Source organism: Phytophthora cinnamomi, assembly GCF_018691715.1.
Source record: "Phytophthora cinnamomi strain GKB4 chromosome Unknown Contig18, whole genome shotgun sequence".
NCBI classification, from domain to species: Eukaryota; Oomycota; class Peronosporomycetes; order Peronosporales; family Peronosporaceae; genus Phytophthora; species Phytophthora cinnamomi.
This window is the reverse complement of record NW_027150951.1, coordinates 583,345-589,314: the sequence shown is the minus strand read 5'-3', so window position 1 is coordinate 589,314 and position 5,970 is coordinate 583,345.

The window sequence follows — 5,970 nt, the reverse complement described above, 5'->3', positions numbered from 1 at the left end:
TCAGATTGAGGGAGCACAGCAAGTGTAAGTGTGATAAGATCAATATCGGATTATTTGTTAAGGCTCCTAAGATCTATCAACCTAACGCTAACACCATTAAATCGATTCTGAAGTCTTATAACGTGAAGAATGTAGATCATTACATTGATTATTTCATCGTATTCGATCTTGAAGCCATTTTAGCACCTCAAGACTTCGATAAGGAAGCTAACTCAATTCTTCAATGAACACGTTCCTGTTTCAGCAAGCGTTTGCGACAGATTGACACGGGAGGTAAAGTGCTTTGTCAATTCTGACCCGAAGCAGCTTGTTATTGATATGATGTGCTACATCAAAGTGGTTAGGGACAAAATATTTGCTTACAACGTCAGCAAGTATGAGAAACTGATTATCACTCTAATGGATTCGCTTGGCATGACTATGATTCCAGGTGAAGAACTTACCGACACATTCTTCAGTAAGGATCTGCACCGTTGGATCAAACCTGGAATGTTTTCGAATTTGGCCGAATTCGTTGATTGTTCCTGCGACTGCTTCATCAATAAGAAAGCTAAGCGTCTATTGGATATTCTTAAGAAAGTTCCAGTTCTCGGTTTCAACAGTGGGAGCTATGATATCAATATGATCAAAACCGATTTGTTTGAAGTCTTAGGCCGTATCGATAAGGTCATCAAAAATGGTGGCTACATGGCCATATCGACTGACGATTATAAGTTTCTCGATATCATCAACTATGTTCCAGCAGGAACATCTCTTGATAAGTATCTCACAACTTATCTCGGTGGCTGTAAATGTGTTGATAGCATTCGTTGTGTCTGTGGTATGACTAAAGGTGTTTTCCCATACGAATACATCACCAGTTATGATGTTCTCAATGAGACTGAGCTTCCACCTAAGTCAGCTTTCTACAGCAAATTGCGCAAGATCAATATCAAGGATAAGGACTATGCCCGCCTACAGTTCGTTTGGAGGCATTATGGAATGAAGACCATCAAGGACCTTCTCATCTGGTATAACAACCTCGACGTTGCCCCATTCGTGATGGCAATCGAAAAGCATCGTGAGTTATTCAAGCGTTTCGATTTGGATATGTTCTGTGATGGTGTCTCTCTGCCAGGGTTGAGCGAAAAGGTCATGTATCAGACTACAATGAGTGAGCTCAAATTTCCGCCTAAGAAGCCGGCTGAATCATTCGTCTTCCCTGCGAAGCGTTTCCAAGGCTATATCGCTCAAGACAAGGAAGCTAAATGTGAATTCGATATGACGAAAGATCACATCGCTAAGCTAATGAAGAAGCAGAGGTATCTCTGTGCCCTATGCTATTGCAAGCTAAATGAAGAGATTGTTTCAGTTGATCGTATCAATAATAAGCTCGGGCATATCGATGACAATGTCATGATTACTTGCATTGAATGCAACGTCGCACGCAAGGACATGGATATTAGGGCTTTCAGATACAAGAAACTACTTGATTACAATGCCAATCGATTGGTATTCTCTATCGATAAGGAAGAGTCAGACATCTATTACAAAATGAAGGCCAATATCGCCGGCGGACCATCAATCATCTTCAATCGCTATGCAAAGCGTAATGAGACGAAACTTCGTGGTCCTGGTGGTAAAAAGTGTACGAAGGTTATTGGATACGACGCTAACGCTCTATACCTGTGGTGTCTAGGCAATGAGATGCCTTGCGGACGATTGACTACTATTGACGCCTACGAAACGATCATTGACGATATCAAAGACGATAAGATTTTTGGTTTTCTTGAATGCGATATAGAAACTCCAGACCACTTAAAATACTATTTTAGTGAGATGACCCCCATTTTCAAAAATATTGAGATCGAGCCGACAGCTGAAGTCATTGGTCAGCATATGTTTGACTACAATCAGACTCGAGGTAAGAACATGGCTAAAGCAGGGCGCAAGCTTATTGGGAGCTACTTTGGCAAGCAAATCCTCATCTATACACCTCTTCTCAAGTGGTATCTGGAGCATGGATTAGTTATTACTAAGTGTAACGGGGTTACACGTACAAGTGGCTGCAAGCCACTTGTGAATTTAACAGATAGGTTATCTGTTAAACGTTTTGGATACTTCCTCACATTGGTGTAAGACACACCGATGGATACATTGAAGTGGACCACCACAGTGAGTGGTCCACACACACCCAAAAGATCCTATTGGTAGAAAGCAGCATCTTTCTACCAATCAGAGACATGCATATTAGCGGGGCTCTGACAGCCAGCCGCTGCCAACCCTTTCATAGATGATAAACAGTTTTTAGCAGATTTTAGAGGAAGATCAATTTACAAACAATACAGTTCTCATTTTACCTAATCTAAGTCACTTGGATCCCTTTTGTTACTTAACTTATATTTGTGTATTCAAATATAATTAACCTAAGTAATTACTAAGTACTTACGCTTCCTCATACACGTTGCGCAACGTGTAAGCTAAAGTAGTGAGTCAAGTTAGACCCACTACACCTGGTAGCACTTTGTAGTCCGTCCAACGACCGACTGCTTGACGTTCGTACGCGGCGTACGAACGCGGAGCCGAGAACCACATGAGCACGGAGGTGCCCATGGAGAGCTCCAACACGCCTGCAACGCATGTTGCACGCTGACTGCCCCCACCTGTCTGACCCAGAGTTGGAGGCCTCCAACGACTGTCAACAGTCATTGGAGAAGCGGCGATAGCTACAATGCTGCGTACGCTATCGCCGACGGAGCAACATGGTGTTGCTCTGGGTTCATCATGAAGGAGCAGCGTGACGCTGCTTCAGTGACGGCGTCGTCAGGGACGACACCGCGTGCTCAACCATTAAAGTTGAGCGTAAGCAATTACGTGGGAAGAGAGGGCGAGCTCTCCGATGGCTTGTCGAACTCGACATAGCCATAGCGGCTCGACGCATCGTCGACCCGCTGTCGAAGGTCGCGTTCGCCATGTCCTGCCTTGGCGGACGCGTATGAGTTGGGCGTATGGACGCCGACTCTCCGATCCTACGTGCTTCAGCACGTACGAAGTACCAAAGAGGAGCTCAAACAAGCGTTTGAGCCCCCGCAAACGAGTTCCGGTCGAGGGCGGAGTTCTCGACCTTCAGCAGGGTAAGCATGACGTCCATGCTTACGCGTAGCGCGCACGATATTTGGTATCAAATACCGTGACTAACCCGATTGACGAGGCGACCAAGGTCGTCACGTTCATGAAGGGGCTTAGAGATGGGCCTGTGAAGACCTATCTCTTCCGAGAGTACCCGAGTACTCGAAGCTGCAATCACTCTTGCCATGCGAGAAGAGTTTAGCCTGCGGCAGGCTAAACTCCATACCGAGGCCGCAACCGCGCCCGGTAGCGAGGACGGGAGGCCCGGAGCCAATGGACCTCTCGAGCGCTACAACTGCTGGTTACCAGCAGCAGGGAGGTAACGTGCGATGCTTCCGCTGCGGAAGGATCGGTCACTTTGCACGGGAGTGCACAGCCCCATGCCCCTGGAGGTGGCCGTCGTGGCGATGCTAGGCATCGCCGCGGACCAACAAAACGCGAATATCCAGTAGGCGCGGGGCGCCCTACTGGTAATGCAGTCGCGCGTGCCGACATCGGGCACGCGACACTGAGGACTGCAGCCCCAGTGAGACCAGCTCTTGAGTTTACCGAAGAGAGCGAGTGACTCTCTTCGAGCTTTGGTAGATTCAGGCGCGTCGAACAACTTTGTTCGACTACGAAGCCTGTCGAGACTTGACTTCGAGGAGGTAGATACACCTCGAAGTCTTCTGAGGTACGACTGGCAACAGGTGCCATCGAAGACCGAGAAGCGCGTCGTGAACGTGCGCTTCTCGTACAAACAACGAGTGTTTGTCGAACACTTTATCGTCCTGGACCTGGACGATAAGTTCGACGTGGTAATGGGCATGCCGTGGCTTGCACGGCATGATCCGGTGATAGACTGGAAGAAGCGCACGCTCGTGCGCTTCGGACGCGACAGCGGAACAGAGAGCGATGGCCCTGTTACCGCAGCGCGCACCAGCAGGTGCGCGCGGTTTCACCAGTCGAGACAGCGCTTTATGCTGCTGTCCCGAGTGCCAAGAAGTGCGCGAGGGCGCGCACAGTGAGACCCACGTCGGCAATGCTGCCGACGTCGGAAGAAAGATGTGTTGGTTCCGGGAACCAACACCCACGTTCAAGCGTAAGGGACAGTCCCTGACCCGAAGCGGTCAGGTCGACAACGACGCGTCGGCTCCGGAGCCGACGCACCTCGGTCATGAGGGGCTCCGCCAATGAATGGCGTCGAGGTGATGAAGGCGTGTCAACTCCGGAGTTGACGCTGCAAACAGTGCGGACGGTTGCAAACGTACCGCACTGACGTAATTTAGATGCTGTCGTGCAGCCGGGCTGCACGACGAAGCGCCATGCGATCAAGCCGGGCTTGATATCGCGCGCCCGCAGACAGGGTCTGCCGGCGAAGGACATTACCGCAGCCGGGCTGCACGAAGGAAAATGCGGTCAAGCCGGGCTTGATACCGCGCGCCCGCGGACAGGGTCCGCTGGCGAACGACCGTCCACGGCCGGGCCTGGACAAGAAGAATAACTGTGCGGAGCCGGCCCGCACAACAAGAAGACGGCGCAAGCGGAAAACGTTGCGCAAGTCTCGGTCCGGGACCGAGACGCACAAGAGCAGTCTGCTGGCAGACTGCGGTGACGCCGAATGTCAAGACGCTAAGCGTCTTGACGCGCACCGATACTGGATTCCAGTATCGTGACATGGAACTGCTAGTCCTCCGACGACGGCGTCGGAGTTGACTTCGCTTCCAGCCATGAGCTGAAGCGCCACGCGCGACTTGCACGATGGACGCATCGAGAAGTCTGCGTTCTTCGGACAGCGAAAGAACGAGTGAGAGCGAAGAGCTGAGGCAGCTCTTCATAAGTACCACTGAGAGTGAAGACACTCTCAGTGCGAAGACGAAGCGAGAGCGCTTCGAGGAATAAGGTTGGGACTCGCCAGTCGAGTCCCTATTACGATTGTTGAGGGAGTACAAAGACGTACCCTGGAGTTTCTGCGGAGCTTCCGCAGGATAAGGGCATTCAGCACGAGATTGATCTCGTGCCGGGCACGAAGTCACGGCAGTGGCCACCGCCGCGAGAGCAAGTGAAAGCGATCGACGACTTTGAAAGTCGTCGTAAAGAGGACAAGTGCGGGAATCAAAGTCCCCGCACAGTGCTCCGACGTTCTGTGTCACACAGGGATGGCGCATCGTTCATGCCTACAACAAGCTGAACGATGCGACGGTACCGGCGCAAACGCCGATACCACGAAAAGATGTTATCATCGATTCGATGGCCGGGAGCACAGTTTACAGTGCTCGACTTGCGAGATGGATTTTATCAGTCTCAATGCGTGAGAGCGATATCCTCTCACGGCAGTGAGCACGCCAAGCGGCATGCTCTGGAATGGTTGTAATGCCACAGGGGCTTAAGAATGCCCTGCGACTTTCAACAGGTGCGTGACGCTTGTTGCGCTCGGTGCGCGACTTCGCACCGAGCTACTTGATGATGTATTCATCCACAGCCGGGCTGTGGACGGAAGACGACGTAGAGATGCACCGGGTGCATCTCCGGAAGCTACTTGAGCTTATGCGAAAGCATAAGCTCTACGCGAACCTGAAGAAGTGTATCTTCGGGTGAGCGAGATACCCGTCCTCGGGTGTCTCGTAGGGAAAAATGGTGGTCGCCTTGACCCGGAAAAGGTCAGAGTGATAACGAATGGCCAACGCCTTCATGTCAAGGAACTGAGGCAGTTCTTAGCCACGCACTTGTGCAAGTACGTGGAGGATTATGCGGGCAAGATCCGCCTGCTGTCACAGCTTCAAGAAAGAAGCTGTGGAATTGGACAACTGATTGCCAAAAGGCATTGATGCAGTCAAGCGGGCTTGATTGAGGCGCCGATCTTGGCAGTGGCTGACCAAGATC